A 21,561-nucleotide genomic window follows, 5' to 3' on the forward strand; every position below is an offset into this window, starting at 1 on the left:
TTTTTTTTTTTTTTTTTTTTTTTTTTTATTGAAGATTTGCTCAGAAATACAAATGCAACAAAACATACAATAAGGCAAAGATCCAGGGGTTCAAGGGTAGCCAAACAGTATACAGCAATAAATAAATCACATAACTAACAAACTTTCCTCACAACATAAATAATCAAATACAAATTATAGAAAAACATCAAAACGTGAGCATACATTTAAGGTTTTAATTGCCTTTTTGTTATAGGAGGTAGACAAAGATTTAATATAGATTTTAATATCTTCTTGAAAATAAGAAAAGTTCGGGGTAACTTTCATAACTTTACATTTGTGGATAAAAAATTTCGCAAGCAAAATAATTAAATTGCAGAGAAAGTAAATATCCCCATATTTCTTCTCAAAAGTGAAAATCCCAAACAGAACATCCTTAAAGAAAAGCTCAAAGTCATTGTGTATAAAATTTACAATGAACTGGCAAATTTCTTGCCAAAGTTTTCTTGCATAAACACAATGCCAGAAAAGATGCAAGACAGTCTCTGGTTGCGAGTCACAAAAAGTACAGTTCACATCTATGCTTAAATTGAATTTTGACATAATAAAGGTTTTAACAGGATAGTACTGATGAATAAGCTTAAAAGAGATCTCTTTAACCTTATTCACCAATAAATATCTGTTAGGAAGCGTCCAAACCTTTTCCCACGAAATATTTTCCACTGATCTGTTCCATTTTGAAATAGCTGAAGGAATGGACACCAAATCATTAAGAAAAAGACAGCGAATATTTCTGTTATTTTTCAAAGTAGATTTAAAACATATCCCACCTACGTATGTGTCAACTGGGTCTGGGAGAGGCATTCCAGAACTTATCAAAGCACTGTTATAGCCCTTAAATAACATAGTTACACCATTCGGAATAGCACCAAACACAGTGGCAAACTGTTTTGGAGTAACAGGAAAATTATAGTGAGAAAGAAATTCTTGATAAGTAAATAAGTAACCATTCCGATGAAATAACTGACTAACCCGATTGAGACCATTCTTAAACCAGTTCTCAAAAAATAGGGATTTATGTTTATAACATATATTCTTATTATTCCAAATGAAGTAACTGGTTGGAGAAAAATTGTGTTTGAAAATCATAGACCATGCTAAGAGTGCTTGTTTGTGGAAATTAGAAAGAGCAATAGGGATCTTCTCAATACTGTAGTTACATAACAATAGAAAATTCAAGCCTCCCAATTGTGAAAATACATATTCTGGTATAATATTCCACATACTGGATGGTTTTTTCAAGTAGTTCCTCAACCAGTTAATCTTAAAGGTATTGTTTAACGTTGCAAAATCAACAAAATTAAGACCGCCATTAATGTAGCTGTTGGATAAAACAGATTTCTTAACGTAATGAGTCTTATTTTTCCATACAAAGTTATATAATTGTTGATCAATCTTTTTACATATTGCTTTATCGGGTTCTAAAGAGATGGCTGCGTATGTTAGACGTGAAATGCCTTCTGCCTTTGAAAGGAGAATCCTTCCTTTTAGAGATAAATCTCTCTGAAGCCACTGGTTGAATTTTCTTTTAGTTTTCTCTAAGATAGGCAAGAAGTTTAAATTGCATCTAAGTTTTGGATTTTTGGATATTACTATTCCAAGGTAGGTTATTGTCTCTTTGACTTGGATATTACATACACTGGAAAGAGAGAGTTGTTTAACTGGCAATAATTCACATTTGTGCATATTAAGAAGAAGCCCAGAAGCATTGGAGAACAATTTAATAGTATTAAGAGCTAAGGGAACCTGATCTGAATTTTTAAGAAAAAGGGTAGTGTCATCGGCCAGTTGGCTGATGATGATCTCCCTTCCCATGACACTAATCCCTTGCAGAGTACTATTCTTAATGTGACTGGCTAACAGTTGAGTAGTCAAAATAAATAAATATGGTGAAATGGGGCAGCCCTGGCGTATTCCCCGTTGCAGATCAAATCTCGGAGAGGTACCATATTTAAGCTTAATTGAAGAATTGCCATGAGCATACAGAGTTTTAACAGTTTTAATGAATAGGTCTCCGAAACCAAATTTTTCTAAAGTTTTAAATATAAAACCATGTTCTATAGAATCAAAGGCTTTGTAAAAGTCCAGGAAAAGCATATAGCTGTCATCCTTCACTAACTCTGAATAATCTAACAAATCTAAAACCAACCGAATATTGTTTGAGATGTGTCTGTTTTTTAAAAAGCCTGATTGCGTTTCATCTATTATGTCCTGTAAAATAATTTTTAAACGTTTTGCAAAGATTGTAGCAATAATTTTATAATCACAATTTAAAAGACTGATTGGACGCCAATTGTCTATTAGTAATAAGTCTTTTTTAGGCTTGGGGATGAGAGTTATTAAACTTTGAGTTAGGGTAGGTGGAAGAGATTCCACCCTAATGCTTTCATATATAACTTCCAATAAAAAAGGGGCCAAATCTTTTGCAAATTTTTGGTAAAATTCAGAAGTAAGGCCGTCTATGCCTGGCGATTTATTAACCTTTAAAGACTTAATTGATTCAAGGACCTCAACTAATGTGATGGGATGATCACAAAAATCTTTATCAGGAGCACTAATATAATTAACATTATCTAGAGAGTCCATAAAGGACATAGTGCTGTCGTAAGAGAATTGACTGCTATAAAGATTCTTGTAAAATTCAGAACAGTGTTTGGCAATTTCTTTTGGGTCCTCAGAGATAGAATTATCTATTTTCAACTGAGATATATTATTTTTAGTTAGAGATTTTTCCAATCTAAAAAAGTAAGCCGAATTTTGTTCTCCTTCTTCAAGCCAGCGTCTTCTGGACCTTACAAAAGCACCCTCAGCTTTTAGTTTATAAAGTTCATCCAATTTGTACTGACATTTAATAAGACTGTTACTTTCTTCCACAGATAAGTTATCAGGATTTTTAGATGACAGGCTTGCAATAGTGGAAATTATGTTCTCTTCTTGTGCTCTATTGAGTTTAGCAATATTACTACAATGACTTCTGAAAAACTTGCCCAATCACTGTAGATAACTTTGCAGTAATCGTCATCTAATGTTACAGAGCATGTGGTTAAATTTGGTTCTGCTTTCTGTCCATAGATAAAAGCAAACAGGCTCTGTTGAGTCACTGTTCACATGTCACAGTTCCACAGATCATGGTTTCCGCTGCATTCATCCTGTGGGGTGTAACTGAAGGTGAGCCCATTGATTTTGGGTTAAAGAAGCTTCACAAAGAGACAGATTCTATTGTGTTTGTTGTGCAAGCAGTAAGAAATAAACAGCAACCTGCTGGGGATTAATTATATAAATTAGTGACTTGCTACAAAAGTGAAGTTTCATACTTTAGTGATTTGAGGCTGATACTTAGTATTTAATTTATACTGTGGTGATTCACTTTATGGTGAATAAATTTCCTTCATAAATGAACTCATAGTTATTTATAATTTGATATGTTTTTCCTAAAATATTATTTTATTGACACTGTGAGTCTGTGTATGATCCTACAAGTTTGATTTTGTTCACTCAAAATGAGCATCTGCTTTTCTGGATTACCTGCAAGAACAGGGAGATAATTAAACACACTGTGATGAAATAAAGATGTATTTTATATAAGCAGAGACAGCGCCCCCTGGTGACCAATTATAGAATTTTAGACGTTAGCAGACCGTAGTGGAGTGACAGGTAACATGAAATCCAATGTAAAACTCAAGCAGAGTAAAAGGAAGGAAGTTGTTAGCTAAGTCATCACATTTTAGTCACATAGGTGCGTGTTTATATACTGTCCTTCCTTTCAATAGTGTGGGCACACTTTAGTAAATGAAGTGCATATGGAAGTAAATTAATGACAAAAGTAATTTGATGCAAAAAGCATGTTGAATTACACTAATTGAATAAAATGCATTGCATTTAATAATGCTTGAATAAAAATGCATTGCATTCACTACTTTTAAGTATTTTGTATTTTGCTGGATGGAAATAAATCTGATGAATTTTGTAGCAAAATATATTGATTGTATTTTTGTATTTGAAATACTTTATAAAATATGCAATTTTATTTAGTTATTTTCTATTTTAAGAACCTTCTTCAGCAGGCTTACAGATTTTTAAATACAGTCTATCACCGTCTTTGGCTAGATGCAAGTAAATCATGTGACACATCCTGTTGGGCCCAGCTTGCTCGTTGTGAGCTTAGTTGTCCCATGACCAGTAATCCAAGGAAATGAGTTGCTTTGTTCAGTGCAAATTACATTAAGGTCAAATATGTAGTAAGATATACTATCTGATACTGCTCACTGAAAGTCATTGTAGGACAGGAAATTTGAGCGATTAGCAAATAGTAGTGCTGTGCTCAAGAACATATGAATTAACTTGCTAGCCTGCTAGTGGCATTCTAGTTCAATTCAACAGGTATGGTCAGGCAGTGCCATCTTGTGGTTTGTCATATATGGAAACCTCCTTTGGCGATAAATCAGCTACTTTTATTCCTAAATTAATTTGTATCAGCTAAATGTATGAGTTTTTATATCCACCAAGATTTTTTTGAGCATGTGTCTAAAAGTGTATTCTTTGAGTTTGAGCATATTGAACACCCTACTGTAAGACAAAGCAAATTGATACGCATTAAGATAATTGTGGGAAACATTGGGTATGAATTAAGGGATTAAAAGTTCTGAATCCAAGACTGAAACCATGATACAATATCGTGAATATTTGTATCGCGGGCTTGTCTCTCAGAACCTCCCCACCCCAAGCCACTGCTGCAGAAGCAGCCTGTTGAGCTCACATTAAGTTATGAATGTTACTAAAGTCCTTTTTCATTTCACAGTTAATGCTATAACAAATGTAAATCACCAAATTATTATTCTGCATAAACCTAAGGAAGGCGGTAAGTGTTGTAATTACTGCACATTACTAGGGCTGTAATGGTACATGTATTCGTCATATACGTTACTATTTTACATGTATATTTGTATTTTAAAATTACAAATTACTTGCATTTTAGTTAAATACATTTTCTCACACCAGTATTTTGTATTGTATTTTGTTACAAATTACAAATCCTTGCTCATGAGACGTAACAAAATACTTTTTGATGTATTTGTATCCATCTCTGTTCATAAATGAACTAAACTGCTTATAGATTGCTATGTATTCACTAAAAAATTTTTTTTTACTTATTTTCTTGACAATGGAAATGGGCTGTGTAGGTAGGGCTGTGAAGGAATTTAGGGTGGCTCAATACCAGGGGTGTTTCTAGCTATTAGTCAATATTAGTCTAAATACTAGAACTCGTGGCCATAAGTGGAAATTAGCGGGAGAACATTTTAAAACAAATTTGAGGAAGCACTTCTTTACACAGCGTGTAGTTAGAGCATGGAATAGTCTTCCTCCTAGTGTAGCGGAAGCTAAAACCATGGGTTCCTTTAAATCAGAGCTAGATAAGATTTTAACAACTCTGAGCTATTAGTTAAGTTCTCCCCAAACGAGCTTGATGGGCCGAATGGCCTCCTCTCGTTTGTAAATTTCTTAAGTTCTTATGTTCTTATTGCTAAGTCAAGTTTACCTGGGGCTTACCTGTTTGTCTTTTTGAAGGAAGATTGGCATCGAGGCTAAAATACTCAGGCCTAGGCTTAAAATATTTGTGTCTGTAGCCCCGAGTTATCGGACCTAACAACATCCATGCTCAACACCATTATATGCGGTATTATACCATTTTAGTGCTACATAAATAAGCTTTGTTGTTAGGCAGTTATTAGGTATATTGCTGTTTTTTAAATCTGAGCATTCTAGGGCCTGTCCGCGGTTCTGGAAGTTGGTCATAAACATAAAAACAAAACTTAAAACATTATTTCACAATAATAAAGAATAGTTTTAAAAATATTTCATTAGAAAAATATAAAAGTTTCTATCATCCTTATGTCATTTTCCGATCCATCCATCCATCATCTACTGTATAACCGCAGCCAGTGGTTTGATCACAGGCTCAGTCTGCTGTTTATCACACCTGAATCAGGCACCTGAGACAGGAACCAGGGCAGCCATGTGGGACTCAGCATGGAAAGATTAAGCACTCAGAGCCACTTCAGTTAGCTGTATATTTACAGGGCTTTATTTAATAAAACAGTATTTACACATCTACCGGCATATTTCCCTTTGGAAATAGTATAATTACACACAGACCCAAGGGGAATGCAGAGCACACAGAAGTACGACACAAAAACAGACACTCAGACAATACCAGTGTTATAGGTTGGCACCTCATCCTGGGTTATTCCCTGCCTTCTTTCCTTGTGCTTTTTTTAACTGTATATATGAGGGAGTTAATTAGTAAAGTGATGGATGGGTTAAACCCTGCTGAAAATAGCAGGAATGAACAACAGATGAAGGCAGAAGAAGGTCCAGAAGAGACACAAACTGCAGAGAAGTTTGATGATAAATCACCAGGCAGCAGTGGCAGTGATGACAAAATAGAAAGTGCACTTGGCTACTGTAAGGAACCTTCCTTACAATAGGCAGCTGACCAGTGACTGTCCTGTCCTGACTGTCCCCCTGAACACTCTGCGGACCGGGTTGAGTAACTGTAGCTCCATCTGCTATTTCTGACACCAATGATTCTATGAGGATTCGCAGAGAGTCTGTTACTCCTTGTATTAATCCATTCATACTCGTCATTTTATTGTTATATTTTACACACAGGCTCCCCAGTGTGTTGTATCTGAACTATCGGGGACAGTATTATTCAGGGGAAAGTGGCATAGCCTACAACAGGAGGGAATCAATGAGATCTATCAGAGTTATTTCTATTTTTAACCATTAATATGCAAGTTTAATTTAAATACACGGTGTCTGCAAAATCAAAGCCGGCGCTCCACCTTCTAGTCATTGGAAGGTACTGCTCCCCCCACAGGTGTGCGCCTTTTACATATGTCTCGTGACTCAGCAAAAGAGGAAAGGCATTTTGTGGTATCTTTCGTGATTCAGCAAAAGACGAAATGCATTTCATGATTCCACAGAATCAGTTTCATCCATGAAATGTAGGCATGTAACGATGAATCGCAAATTGGTTAAAAATCAAGGTAAATGTATGATTTAAACCGGCTGATATGGAAATTGAATCGCTTCTTTAGGAGTACTTCATGGTAGTTTACTTAACAGGAAAAACTGGTGTAATATTACATTTGATTTTGTGACGTCAGTTCAACATCAGATGTCACTGCGTATTCATGTTGACGTCGTATGTTAGTTTGTGGTTTTGACCGAACGCGAGATGGTGAGTGAATTCGAAACTGAGGACATCCCCCCCATCTTAAATCGGCGGTGTGGCAGCATTTTAGCTTTCCGGTAATCACAAACGAAAACGGTGAGAAAAGCACAGACAAGATAAAACTTGTGCAAACATTGTAAAAGATTGATAAAACACACAAAACAGCACAGCGAACATGCTTCAGCATGTCTACCAGTCTTCTGTCGATTTATGCTGCCTTGTCGAAAAATGCTACCGTAGTGCTAATCGATAGCCCTAACCCTAACTCTTACCCTAACCCCTAAAACCTAACCCTAATCCCAAGACGGTGGAACTGCATATACGCGGAAAGGCTCGATAGCACGTCTCGATAGGTAGGATTTTATGACAAAACACCGGCACCACAGTGAGCTCAATTCACCACTGCAAGAGCGAAGGTTATTAAAAGGGCAAACTACGCTAAAAAGCTGCACATGCAAGCCTTAGTTTACTTGGTAACGCTTTATATTAAGTGCTTCTTCATAATGCATTCATAGAACATTCAGGGCACCTTCATAATGCATTCATAGAACATTCAGGGCGCCTTCATAATGCATTCATAGAACATTAAGTGCACCTTCATAATGCATTCATAGAACATTAAGTGCACCTTCATAATGCATTCATTATGCATTTATAGAATATTCAGTGCACCTTTATAATGCATTCATGGAACATTCATAAGCAGCATGCAAGTACACTTCAACATCCTAACATCCCTTAACAGCTATAATATACATAAATAACAAACATTATATAATAATAACAAACATTATAATTGTATAATCATGTAATGTTTGTTATTAATGTATATTAAAGCTGTTAAGGGATGTTAGGATGTAAAGCATGTATACATGCATGATGTTTATGAATGATTTCTAAATACTTAATGAATACATTATGAAGGTGTACTGAACGTTCTATGAATGTAATATAAAATAATTATGAAGGTGCAATTAATGTAAAGCGTTACTGTTTATTTATTTGAAATCTTTTTTATTATTATTATTTCAGGGTTTTTTTTAAGTATTTTATTCAATTTCAGTTGCACTGTTAAGAAAAGGACACGTTTTGTACAGTTTAGAAAGAAAAATAAAGGAATATTTTTAAATAAATTTGTCTGCAGCTCATTTTGTTAAAAAATCAAGAGAAAATCGTATCGTATCATGGCTATCAGTCTCAAACTCACAGAGGGCCATGTCGTCTGGTCAGGGGGTGGGTGGGTGGATGCTGGGGGAGGACAGAGAGCCATGGCTCCCAGCACACTTAGATCCGTGTTAGAGGAACGGTCTCATTGTGACGGGGCGCTGCAGCATCCGTACTAAAACTTTTAGCTTTGAAACTTTAAGCTTTAAAGATTTAAACCCAACACATTAGCAAGATAAAAAGTAAGCCAGACTTCAACAGTAAATAGTCTTTCTGTATTTGGTTGTTATTGATACGATGTGAGAACGTCGAGACCATAACTTCATGGGACATCGTGGAAAAACTATCATGCTATGCACTTCCTGTACAGCGTAAATGGACAAAAGGATGGAAAACAAGCCAAAAGTGATGTGGAGTGTCACTGTGCTGGCAGGCTGATTTCCTTACATTACCCAATCAGAATGGGGGGTGTATAAAACGTCTGTAACTGGAGGGGCAGTGAAAACCCGTCAGGAAGGATCAGCCCCCACAGGTTAGGAGGCCACTTCCTAATATAATCTGGAGCTGCTAATAATTCCTGTTTCCTGGCTCTCACTTTCCACTGCTCTCACTGGGGGATGCAGTCGGGACTCTAGGGGTTTAGTGCACAGATTTTTCTAATACCCCAACCCCCCATCACGTATCATATTTTCCATTCTTGGCCAGATGTCCCAACTAATCATTTAATAAAAGTTCATCTACTCATCACACATGGCCAACAGCCAAGCAAACGTTTTTCACTTTGTCATTATGGGGTATTGTGTGTAGAATTTTGAGGTAAAAATTGAATCAAACCCATTTTGGGAAAAGGCTATAACAAAATGTGGAAATAGTGAAACCCTGTGAGTACTATCTGGATGCACTGAAAACTGTGAAAAGCAATGGAAATGATGCGATAAGCTTAAGGCATGTATCTGATCTTTCCAAATCTATGAACCAGCAACCATGTGGTTACCATGTCCAAGAGAGGGACCGAAGTCTCTTCACTTCTGGGGTTGTGTAGTTCAGCAGTGAAGTTGGTGGGGGTCGCTGCTCATGCTTCAGTGAAGGTCTCGGAAACCACAGGGGCACCATGGCTGTAGACCTGGTGTGTAGAGAGACGTGGGCTGCTCAGAAGGACAGGGACTGGGGTGCTGACCATTCATACGGGGTCTGCTCCTCAGGGTTTGCACCTGTGGTGTTTTCCTAGCAAAGTGTATTTAGGTGATGATGCCCTCTTGATGGTAATACTTTTCTCAAAGAGCTCATATGTTTCAACAGGTTTATAGATCTGTGTCAAGATTGCAAAACCCTGAGGACCAGGCCTGCCTCAACACCTGATTTGATGTTTGCTAAGGCATGAGCTTTTTTTGAAAGTGCCAAACTGGCATTTAGCTGGCCGTTCTGTCTTGGATTCACTAAAGCCCCTTTCAGTCATCGTACTTTTGTGCTTCTGGATCCAGACACAACATTGGGTTCTTTCACAGATGTGAAGATGCTTCTGGTCTCGTGCTGGAGCAGTGCAGTGATAATTATGATCAACTTAATGTCTTGATGGCTCCACTTGGTTCATGTGACCCATGTTTCAGAAGTGAGGTTTGAAACCATTGGACCCCATGGTGATGATGACGAGGTTCTGTTTAACTTCCTGCCCAAATTAATATGCTGAATCCACCTGTGAGGGCTGTGGTACTCTCATGCGAGTCCATGGGCTGAGAACCACTGGGGCGCCGTGATCTTCTCTGGCAGTAACAGAAATGAGTTTCTCCTGACATTGGACTGTGGATGTCTTTCTGCGGCATGGATTAAATTCAAGATCTGGCCAGACTGCGTGTTTTTGCCATGGTCTGCCTGCCCCCCCCCTTTCTGTGGCCTGCGTGTTTTTGCCATGGTCTGCCTGCCCCCCCCGATCTGTGGCCTGTGTTTTTTTGCCATGGTCTGCCTGCCCCCCCCCCCCCCCCCCCGATCTGTGGCCTGTGTGTTTTTGCCATGGTCTGCCTGCCCCCCCCCCCCCGATCTGTGGCCTGTGTTTTTTTGCCATGGTCTGCCTGCCCCCCCCTTTCTGTGGCCTGCGTGTTTTTGCCATGGTCTGCCTGCCCCCCCCCTCCCGATCTGTGGCCTGTGTTTTTTTGCCATGGTCTGCCTGTCCCCCCCGTTCCGTGACCTGCGTGTTTTCCCCCTGATTGCCAAACCCCAAACACCCCCCGCCCAATATGTGGCCTGCATGTTTTTGTCTTGGTTTGACTCTGCCTGCCCCCCCCCCCCCCCCCGATCAGTCGCCTGCGTGTTTTTGCTCCGTCTGACTTCCTCCCCCTCGCAGGTAAAAGCCACCACCTGCAGCAATGGTGGTACCTGCTACAAGCATGAAAACGCTTTCTGCTGCACCTGCCACCTGCAGGGTTAAAGGTCATGTCCACCAGGGGGCCAGATATTTCATCATAGTATTTTGTAATTCGGCTGCATGACACTTGAAAATATCAATTTCTGCAATAAGAATTGCAGTATTTATAATGAAAAAAGTTGTAAATAAAGCAATTTCCCACAAACATGTCTGTTCATGAGTGATTTAACAAGCAAGGATGAAAATAATGAGGAATGGCCTGAAGAGCGCATGCAGAGCTCATGCAAAAGTAGCGGCAGTGTACTTTACACTAATGTTAAACCTGTAGTAGATAATCCCGAAAAGGAGCGTCATTAAAGTTGCACGGCTTGCTAAGTTTTGTTTCTTATAACAATATAAATATTCTAGCGAAACGTAAACCCCACGCTCTAGGGTGAATTTTGTAACCAAGATTTATAAATAGCGGAACTGTTTTGAAAAATAACATTGCTTATGAAAGCAGGCAAGTCAGAATTTCAAGTTAGAATTTCATTGTACCTCATACACATAATGCCGCTTTCTTACAATCTTAACCTGCCATTAAATTTTGAAGACGCTGTACACAGAGGGACACAATAGTACTCTCAATTTTCTCTTGCCTCTGAAAATATACAGCTCTACCGGCCATTCATTCGTAAACAATCAAATGTTACTTTAATACTAACTGCCGTATATAAACAGATAATCCCGTGACAAAAGGTGACCGTAATGCCACCCCAGTTTTTGGTGGGATTGCATCTCGTGTACATGCATCTATGACGTGTGGAATGAACACAGAAAACACGTGGCAGCCATGATGCACAGGCGTATGTGTTGTGAGAGCAAAGTATAAATAAGCCCTTATGCTCCCTTCCAGACCCTACTGCAGGATTCCAGCCAATCAGCTGCAGCGGCATTTAGTGAGATTGCGGGGTTGGGGGTCACAAGACAAGAGCTGCAGAGGTGACATTACTTCTTGTCCAGAAGATGGTTCCCTGGTAGATGCAGAGGGTCCTCCCAACTGCTGTATGTGTCCAGGTTTTGGGGCTCCTGAGAGACATCACTGTCCCCTTTTAGCCTGAATCTGCACTTTATTAACATCTGAAAGCCCCATGTATGTCTGACTCTAGTCTGGAGTTGTATCACTGAAGCGCTTGAACCGGCGACTTCCAAAAACAGCAAAGTAGAAATCCAGGCTACGCTGATGATGTCAGCATAGCCCACACTAGCAGAGCTGTAATGGACTGACTGCCGTCAGTGTATTCCGGCATTCTGACCCACAGCTCGGATGTCCTGCCACCTGCTTGTGTTTCCTGTGTACGGGGGAGGGTGTAGTAACATCTTGTTTTCCATTTCCCCCCACAAACACAAACCCTCATTCCTAGTAAGTAAAGCTCTCATCAGTGGCGTCTCTGACCACCCTCCCCATAGTAGCCTTTCCTTTTGGTGGGATGGTGACCACAAGCTGCCTGATATTTCTGAATATTTCTCTCTTTGATATTTCAAAGTAAACTTTAATCACTTGGGGGGGTAGTGCCTAAGTTAATAGGAGTCTGTCAGGCTTTAATGGGGTCTGTTTATGAGTGGGGGTATTTTTGAAAAAGTCTGGATGTTGGGGCGGGTATGAGCATGTGAAAGGTCATTAATCATTATCCATGTCTAAGTGTACTAGCAGGATTGAGTCTGTGGAGGGCACTATAAAGAGCTTTGTCCTTCAGCGGGCATGCATGGTAATGTGAGGCTTGCAGATGAGTCCCTCCGCAGACTGTGGCTTGGCTGTCAAACTCGCCCGTGATAATGGAGCACGGCTTTCACTGCCACCATAACTGGTCTGAGCCTCTCAGCCTCAGGATAGCCCCATTCCATCACCTTAGGTTTCAGCAGGTGGGATGTGGTCTCAGGCTGAGGGTCCCCACAGTCAGGATGGCCCCATCTGCTGTCCAAACAGCACAACAGCAGCCTCATGCTGGCCGTTATCGAGGTCAATGTTGAGACGCAGGTGTTCCCCAAATTAGCAGGTGAATTGGATCTGTGGGAGGCACAGCGTCAGCTAGTTGTGACTTCATGCACAATTCAGCCTTCTCCTTTGGCAGAATCATGGTCTGTAGCTGCCTTTGTTAAATAAGTGATCCAATATTTTGATATGTATGTAGTAGACCAGGGATCAGCAACTCCGGTCCTGGAAGGCTACTATCCAGTAGGTTTTCTATCCTAACTGGCTTCTGATGAGCCACACTAGTTCTCAGGTAAATACCAGGAGCAGGTGTGGCTCATCAGAAGCCAAGTGGGACAGAAAGCCTACTGGATAGTAGCTCTCCAGGACCAGAGTTGATGACCCCTGTAGTAGACTGACACACTGGGAGAACAAATGTGTGATCATTGTTTATGTCTGTGTAGGTCCAGTAGTATTGTTTACCTTTGTAAACAAATTGAGCAGTTCTGCCTGTAGCCGTCTGCCGTAGAGAATTCCGTTTCAAAATACTCTTACTCGTCTGCCTATATGAGTGCGAGCCTGCTTCCCTGTAGACTGTAACTGGAATTCTTGTGAGCCACTTCAGCCAATGAGCTGTGCAGCACGGGCTATAGTGTGTTCTGATTGGCTATCCTCCTGGGAAGACTACCTGGTACCGGCCCTGTGCACATTCTTTTACATGCTGTCGTTCTCCTGCCTGGTGATCTGCGTCTGGTGGACGAACAAATGGATAAAAGAGTGGGATTGGCAGCAGCCAGCAGGGCTAGACAAGAACGTCACCAACCAGTGGGAGGCGCTGTGGCCCATAGTGTAGCAGCAGGCCAAGCACAACAAGGAGGTGCCGCAGGAGTGCAAGAAGCTCATGTTCTCCCCTTATAGGATATGCAACAGGGAGGAGGAGGAGGAAAAGGGCGATGGACCAGTCACTGTAGAGGTGAACAAGTACTCCGAGTAGCACGTGTACCGTTTGACTGTACCCCTGGTATGCACCATGCGCAGCTTTGCCCGTAAGCAGCCCTCCGGGACACTCAGCCCCAAAGACAACCACAGGAAGAACATCAACCGCATCAGTGAGAACCTCAAAGAATAGAGTGACTCTGCCCGGCCAAAAAAAAAGTTGCCATTTCAATTTTTCATTGGACCTCCTTTAGCTGTGATTCTGGTGCACATTTATCATGGCATTGTTTCCACAAGCTTATGCAACATCTCACCCTTTTATTTTCATCCAGATTTGCATTCATTTCTCACCGATAGCCTGTATACGGCATCGGGGGAGGTGCGGTGTTGCGGGTCCAGGGTTTGAGCCTCTTCCTCAGCTCCACTTGTGTGGAGGTCCTGTGTTCTTCCTGTGTCATCATGGTGTTTCTTCTGGTCTCTGCCCCAGTCAAAACACATACCAAAGTGAACTAAAGCCAAAATATCCAAGTATGGGTGCCCATGGCCTCTGGGATAGGCTCCGCCCCCCCCGAATAGGACCTTTTGTGAGATACCAAAACTTTTTGTAATGAAAAGTAAAAAGGGAAACCTTGTTCTGGGGACCAAATAAGTTTCTAGATGGACTGGATCTGGCCATTTGCTGACCTTTAATAGAGGGCATGCAGGTTTAGAAGATGGATGGAAAGGCATACAGCTACAGTTTAACCTTTTCCTGAAGCAGAGTATAAATTCCAAAAACAAGAAGGAAGAGGTGGTTCCAGTATTTTGTGGAAAGAACACCATACAACACTGGTAATGCATATAATCAGAGATCCCCAGTCAGATGCTTTCCAGTATTCCCGTTCTTTTACTGAACATGGGACTCCTGTTAACTCTACTGGAGGTTGGACCATACATAGTTAGGTTTTATACACATATGTAACTGAAGAATGCGTTATGATTGGCTCTATAAGTGCTTTCATAAACCACGTTACTGTACACACACACACGTACACACACACACCAGACAAACAATAATAAATAGACAATAATAAATATTAAAATCCCTCTGGGTTAAGAATAAAAAGCCAATAGACAGTAATCACAGTAAAAAAATCACACTGATTTATTTAAGACACATATGACAGCCAGGACAAATGAACATTTACATTTGATTGGGGAGCGGGGCATGATATAAACAGATTAAATTATTAAGCATAATTATAATTTATTGACCAGATTTGATTGATTGAACTTAAATACAAAAGAGATGAGCCCATACATAGCTGATATCTAGTAAGTTGGCCCAGCCCTCGGAATATTTTTCCGTATGTGGCCCTCACTAAAAAAAGTTAGGACACCCCTGCTGTAGACGAAAGGGCCACTGTTCTCTCTGCTGGTTTTCATGTTCAATTCACAGTGGGGCATATCTGCAAGAACACATGGGAAAACCAGGTATCTGAGCCTGATGAACTGAGAGATACTGGACTAGCAAGGTTTGTGTTGAAGGAGCTTACTTACCTTTGGGTCTCCTTTGACCAAATATGCGGCGGAACAGCCTGACGAAAAAGTGCTTTACGCGTTTAACTGCTCTGAATCTTGGCACCTTGTGGTAGCTGTTTGATGGAATTTCCTCCGGCGTGAAGCCCTAGGGTTGTAGTTTAAGATGTTTCGGTTGAGCAAAGCAATTCCTCAGGACGCATGAATACTATTGAACTCAGCAGACCAGCAGTTTGCATGTACCTTAGTGAAGAACTTATGGTTCAGGATTTGCTCCAATGTGGGCCGATCCTGTGGATTCTTTTGTAGGATCCAAGAAATCAATTTCTTGGCTGATGAGGAGAGGGACTTGGGTAGAGTGTACTCTGCTTGAGTGACACGCAGCTTGATTTCTTCAGCATCACCATCAAAGGGGTATGCACCAACAAGCATCGTATACCTGTATTGAGAAAGTCAGCAACGGCATTTGAGTTTCATTTGCATATAACAACATTCTGCATTGGTGCATTTCAGATATCATTCTTGACTCTGGCTCTGACTGTGAGGACGATTGAGAAGGTATACATACATGATACACCCCAGCGCCCAGACATCTGACTCTGGCCCTTGTCCCTCCATCTTCCACACTTCAGGAGCCGCATATTCTCTCGTCCCACAAAAGCGTCTACAACACACACAAAAGGAAAACAGTATACATGTGCTTCAGCCTGTTGCATGAGCAATTTGAAAGATTTGCTGGAGAATCTAAGAAAAAGAACCCACTTCTGCCTCCTTTCCAGTGGCTCCAGCTTGGTGGCCAGTCCAAAGTCGGCCACTTTTAATTCCAAGGCCTCCGTTAATAATAAGTTCTCTGAAAGACCAATGACTCAAATATTTCACCTAATAACACCAGACATTAAACAGTTGCAGAATACAACAGCAGGCAGCAATCATATAAACCACACAGGAAATGCCATGTAAAATGCCAACACTAACATGTGAAGAATTAAACAAATCACGTGTGCATGCACACATACCTAATTTGAGGTCCCTGTGGACAATGCCTTTGCCATGGATGTGTCGTAATGCCCCAATGAGCTGCCTCATGTAATACCGCACTTCTGGCTTGCTCAGGATTTCACGTTCTTGAAGGAGGTCTAGCATCGACTGGAATGGGAAAAGAAAGGATGGCGTGAGTCGACATAGAGTCTTAACCTTAACAAACTGTCTGCAAAGGCCAGAAACAGCTGGGCTCACCCCCCTACTGCACAGCTCCATGAAGATATACAAGAATTTATCATCTTCTACATGATGGGAGAAGTTTACCACTTGCTGGTGTTGCAGCGTCTTTAGCATCACCACTTCTCGGAGACTCTGAAATGTCAGACGTGTTACCACAATGAGCATAAGGGAAATGCAATTTAACTATGGAGGGGGCTGACTTCAAGCAAGATTCAGACCACATACCTCTTTTATTCCATCAGAGTGCTTTATCGGAATCACCTTCACTGCAAATATCTCTCCAGTGAAAATGTCCATCATTTTGAAGCATTGGGCAAAACCTCCCTAAAAACACAAGTACAGTAGAGGTCAGCGCGGGACTGATTTTTCATCCTGATCCCGCAGAAATGTGTAATATTTCGACCCGCTCCCGCCCGCATCTGTTATGGTTTGTCCAGCTCCCACCTGCTGAATCCCGCAAGCAAGGCTGCTGGAGCATAGGGTGTGCCAAAAATACCGGACACGTTTTAAATGCTATAATATCTTGGCTTATAAAAATTAAATAAGGCACCAAATGTATTTATCTAACTAGGCTACAGACCTGAATTAAAAAATATCTAAACAGTCTCAATAGAAACATTTCACAGTCAAAATGAGAGAAATATAGGGAAACATTGAAATTTGTGGCGCGGCTCTGCGTTTATTCCAACTAGAGGTCTGCGCAGGACTGATTTTTCATCCCGCTCCGGTACAAGAAACTCTCAAATGTAGACCTGCGCCGCGTCCCGCGAGTTCTGCGGGCGTCCCGCCCCGTTGCAGACCTCTACTCTACAAGACAAATTGCAACTTAATTATCTACGGTATCTTTATAGTACATACTTCTCCCAACCAGGGACGGATTATGGGTTGTGTGGGCCCCTGGGCAAAACGTTCGCGAGGTATATACTGAGCCCATAGTGAGTGACTGTGTGTCCTTGGTGATAGGTTGGAGCCCCATCCTGGATTGCTCCTTCCAGGGCAGGGTGTGCCAGTGCTTTTCCTGGGTGCTGCCTCACAGAAAAGATCTTGACCTGGTTTCATTTTGAGACAAATTGGCCCAAAATTGAAACAGCAGCACTAGGTGGCATCAAAGAATGGATGGGGCGGCTATAGACGACAATTGACCTTATGAATTGTCGTCTTGTTTTCTGGTTGGTATAAGAATTAATAAAGCATTACAGCATGTCCCCGACCGCGTCCTGCTCGCCTGCAAGGGCCCTTGCTGTATCCTGCTAACCACAAGGTGCCCCAGCTGCATCCGACCTGCCTCCAGGTGCCCCAGCCATGCCCTGCTTGCCTGGTGACCCCTTGGCATTCATCGCATCTGCGGAGCTGAGAGCTCCTGCCTGGTCTCCTGCCATCCCGTCGCTAACTAACAGGAAGACTATTCCATACTCTAACTACATACTGTGTAAAGAAGTGTTTTCTCAAATCTATTTTAAAATGTTCTCCCGCTAATTTCCACTTATGGCCACGAGCTCTAATATTTAAATTAATATTGAAATAGCCATTTGGCTGAACAGCATCCAGACCCGTTACAATCTAGACCTGGATCATGTCCCCCCTTAGTCTCTTTTCTCCAGGTTAAACAAATTCAGCTCAGCTAACCTCTCCTCATAAGACATTCCTCTAAGACCAGGAATCATTCTTGTAGCCCTTCGTTACACCCTTTCCAAGGCAGCAATGTCCTTTTTAAGGTATGGTGACCAAATCTGCACACGATATTCTAGGTGGGATCTTACCAAGGAATTGTATAATCGTAGCATCACTTCCCTTGACTTAAACTCCACAGACCTAGAGATGTAACCCAACATCCGATTGGCCTTTTTTTTCATCAACATACACACCGAGATCTTTCTCGTAATCAACAAAATCACAAAGCGGAGGGACACATGTAACATTTTTCTGCTTGTCACACACACCCCTTAAAGAGAATCACTTGAACAAAAAAGATGAGCATTGCTTAGCTAACATGTTTATAACCACAGCGATAAAACATGATGTCTGATGATGAGGAGTTAAGGTGGCTACATAAATCTTTACACAATAGTATATATTTAATACAGTTTTATGTACATTATACTATATACAACTTATACTATTATTTATTTGATGAATAAAATATGGAATATGGCCTTTTCCCCCTTCAGAACGCTTTCATTTGAGAACAAGGTTATACAAGTGGATTTCCCTGTCTACAGAACAATTCACTATACTATATTCACTATATCTTCCATTTCTTATAGCCCAGAGCATATGTGAAATTTGAGCACTATTTTTCATATGCAAAAATAATTTGAGTAGCCACTTGTGTGTTTATATCAGGACTTACCAGGAGAGGGGGCCATTGCTTTTCTTACATATACCATATGTAGGCCTACATCCATTCATCTTCCAACACCTTAGTTAGAAGGGTAATTACCACACACTCAGCCAGGTGGCTCTATGTGGTTTGGAAAACAGTCAATAGCAAACATGCAATGCAGCCAATGTTAATATCTGCTGTTCTGTACAGGAAATGCTCAGAATGCATGTGACATCAGTCCCAGAAAATTCAGCCCCACCTTCTCATCTGTGGTCAGTCTATTTTAGGTGCATTAAGTGGTAAATACTTTTTTCATCCACCCCATCCTCTCCACCTCGACACACAACCCCTCTAAAAGGACGTGGTTAGACTCTGCTGGCCTCAGTTTAGCTGCAGAAGTGACGCTGATCTTCACAAACGTCCAGTGGAATCATGAAGTCCCATCAGATCTCTGCCTTCTTCCTCCTGATGACAGTGCCGCTGGCTCATAGTAATCTGCAGCATCTCACAGCTTTTATCAGGACTTAGTTGGCATCTAAAATTTTAATGATTCATTAAGATTATGAACCCAATTGTGACATGAGTCCAGGTCTGACTAGTTGTTCACTGCGTTTCTAATGTACGTATTCAGAGTGGCTGTATATATTTTGTATATAGACTGTATATACATTTTCTGTTCTTCATGTCTGTCCAGATGAGTGCTGTCTTACATACTTTCCGGGATGGCCCTGATACCTGGATATGAAGAGGCCATTGTGAAATGCCCTATACCTGGAATTATGTAAATATTTACTCTTTTCATATATTGTTTTGACCTATTACTGTTTTGAGACTTAAAGTCTTGTGTGCATAATGTCTATAATATGTTTTTTACTTCAGGGATCGATACAAGTGAGAAGCAGATCCATGTGTTTTTTTTTTCAATTTTTTGACTGCACAGTACATCATTATTGGCAGTGAAATTTGTGTCAATCCCAGCAGTTACTGCATTTAGCAGGTCAAGAAGAAGCTGGATCAGCAGTAACGCCTCCTCTCTGCCTGGCAAATCGAAAAAAGAATGAATTTTATTGCATTTCACCTTCTGCTGTAATTCTCATATAACATTATTTTGTGTCATCATCCAAATCATTTAAGGTTCTGCTACATTTTATACTTCATTATCTTCAGCTTATATGTTTTTAAAACAGTAGTCAAATTTCAGTTGCACTTATATTGCTTTGCATGCATGTAACTGATTAAAGAGTATTGCAAGTTAATGGTGGCTGACTCGGGTTTTTCATTTAAACCGTTTAATTTACAAAACAACAATTCTTTGGTTGGTGGGCATATGAAAAAGACAGTTACAGCTAACATATGTTGAATGAATGATACAAATACAGTCATGGCCGAAATTAACGGCATCCCTGGACTTTTTCCAGGAAATGCACCATTTCTCCCAGAAAATTGTTGCAATTAGAAATGTTTTGGTATATCAATCAATCAATTTATTTATAAAGCACATTTAAAACAACTTCCGTTGACCAAAGTGCGGTACAAGTATAGGAAACAAGTCAGTAGGTACTATACAGTGTTTATAGTTAATATACAGCGAGTATTAATACAATAAAATACCACAGGACACAAATCAATAAGATAAGATAAAAATAATACAGTGGTACCTCAGAACTGGAATTTAATCCGTTCAGAACTCTAGATCGAATCCTAAGAAGTTCGAGTTGTGATCGAATTTTCCCCCATAAGAAATAATGGAAAACCAATTAATTGGTTCCCGGCCCCAAAAAATTACACCTAAATATCTTTTTTTTTTTAAGCATTTAAACACAAAATGAACCGGATAAAACAAGAAGAGCATATACTGTACTAAACACATTTATCAAAACAGTAGTTTGTAAAGTAAGAAAATAAATGCATCCAAACAATGTGTAAAGTTAAAAAAATAGAATGTGTCATGCCCCAATCGTCCGCACCTTCCGTGTGCCACGCCCCCTCGTTAACCCCGTGTGGAATCCCCCTCTGATCAACTGTTTCTGGTTGTTGTCATTAGTCCTCTGTATTTAGTCCGCGTTTCAGTTTGTTTCTCCAGTCCGGTCATTGTATTACCTGTAATTAAACCCTGTATTCCCCGATACCCTGACGTCTGCGCCTTTGTCTCCATTCCGTTCCGTCCCGCTCAACACGACAATATTATTATAATGAAATGTATTAAAGGTTTATTATTAATATAAAAATAATTCATAAGAAATCATTATTTTTAAATGTGTTTTATTATATAATAATAATTACTGTTACTGTCTATCATTGTCTAAATCAGGGGTGTCAAACTGCAGTCCTGGGGCGCCGGAGCCCTGTGTAGCTTAGTTTTTTCCCTGTTCTACCACAAATAATTCAGCTCAACAGCTATGTGGTAATTAGCACAACAAGTTGAATCAGGTGTGTTAAACGAGGGGAAACCCAAAAATGTGCAGGGCTCCGGCCCTCCAGGACTGGAGTCTGACACCTGTGGTCTAAATGATACAGGTTACAGTCGGACATATGACTGAAGAATATTTTTGAAATCTTTCATATGTTCTCTCCTCTGTGTTATGTAGCGTGCCGAAACAGAAGATGTTCAACAGGATCTCGTCCAGCACACAATAAAAATCTTTGTCTTTAAGAGAGCTGAGCAGGAGGACATCAGCACTGTCTTGGAGGGTTCCTAGGAATGAATGGCCAAGGAAATGTGGCTATGGCTTGTGCAATTTTTCTTGGCCTTATCTATGCACTAAATCTTACTTACCCTAAATCTCTCAGATATGCATTTGAGGCTTTTCAGA

General features: G+C 40.4%; 1 long non-coding RNA gene across 1 annotated transcript; it reads left to right on the forward strand.

Moving 5' to 3' along the window:
- Positions 1 to 26: 26 nt before the first annotated feature.
- Positions 27 to 20,004, forward strand: LOC140593575 (uncharacterized). Its single transcript, XR_011993973.1, has 2 exons — positions 27 to 3,207; positions 19,443 to 20,004. It is a non-coding gene; the product is annotated as an uncharacterized lncRNA (long non-coding RNA).
- The last annotated feature ends 1,557 nt before the right edge of the window (positions 20,005 to 21,561 follow it).

The sequence above is a fragment of the Paramormyrops kingsleyae genome, chromosome 12, assembly GCF_048594095.1.
Source record: "Paramormyrops kingsleyae isolate MSU_618 chromosome 12, PKINGS_0.4, whole genome shotgun sequence".
Lineage (NCBI taxonomy): Eukaryota > Metazoa > Chordata > Actinopteri > Osteoglossiformes > Mormyridae > Paramormyrops > Paramormyrops kingsleyae.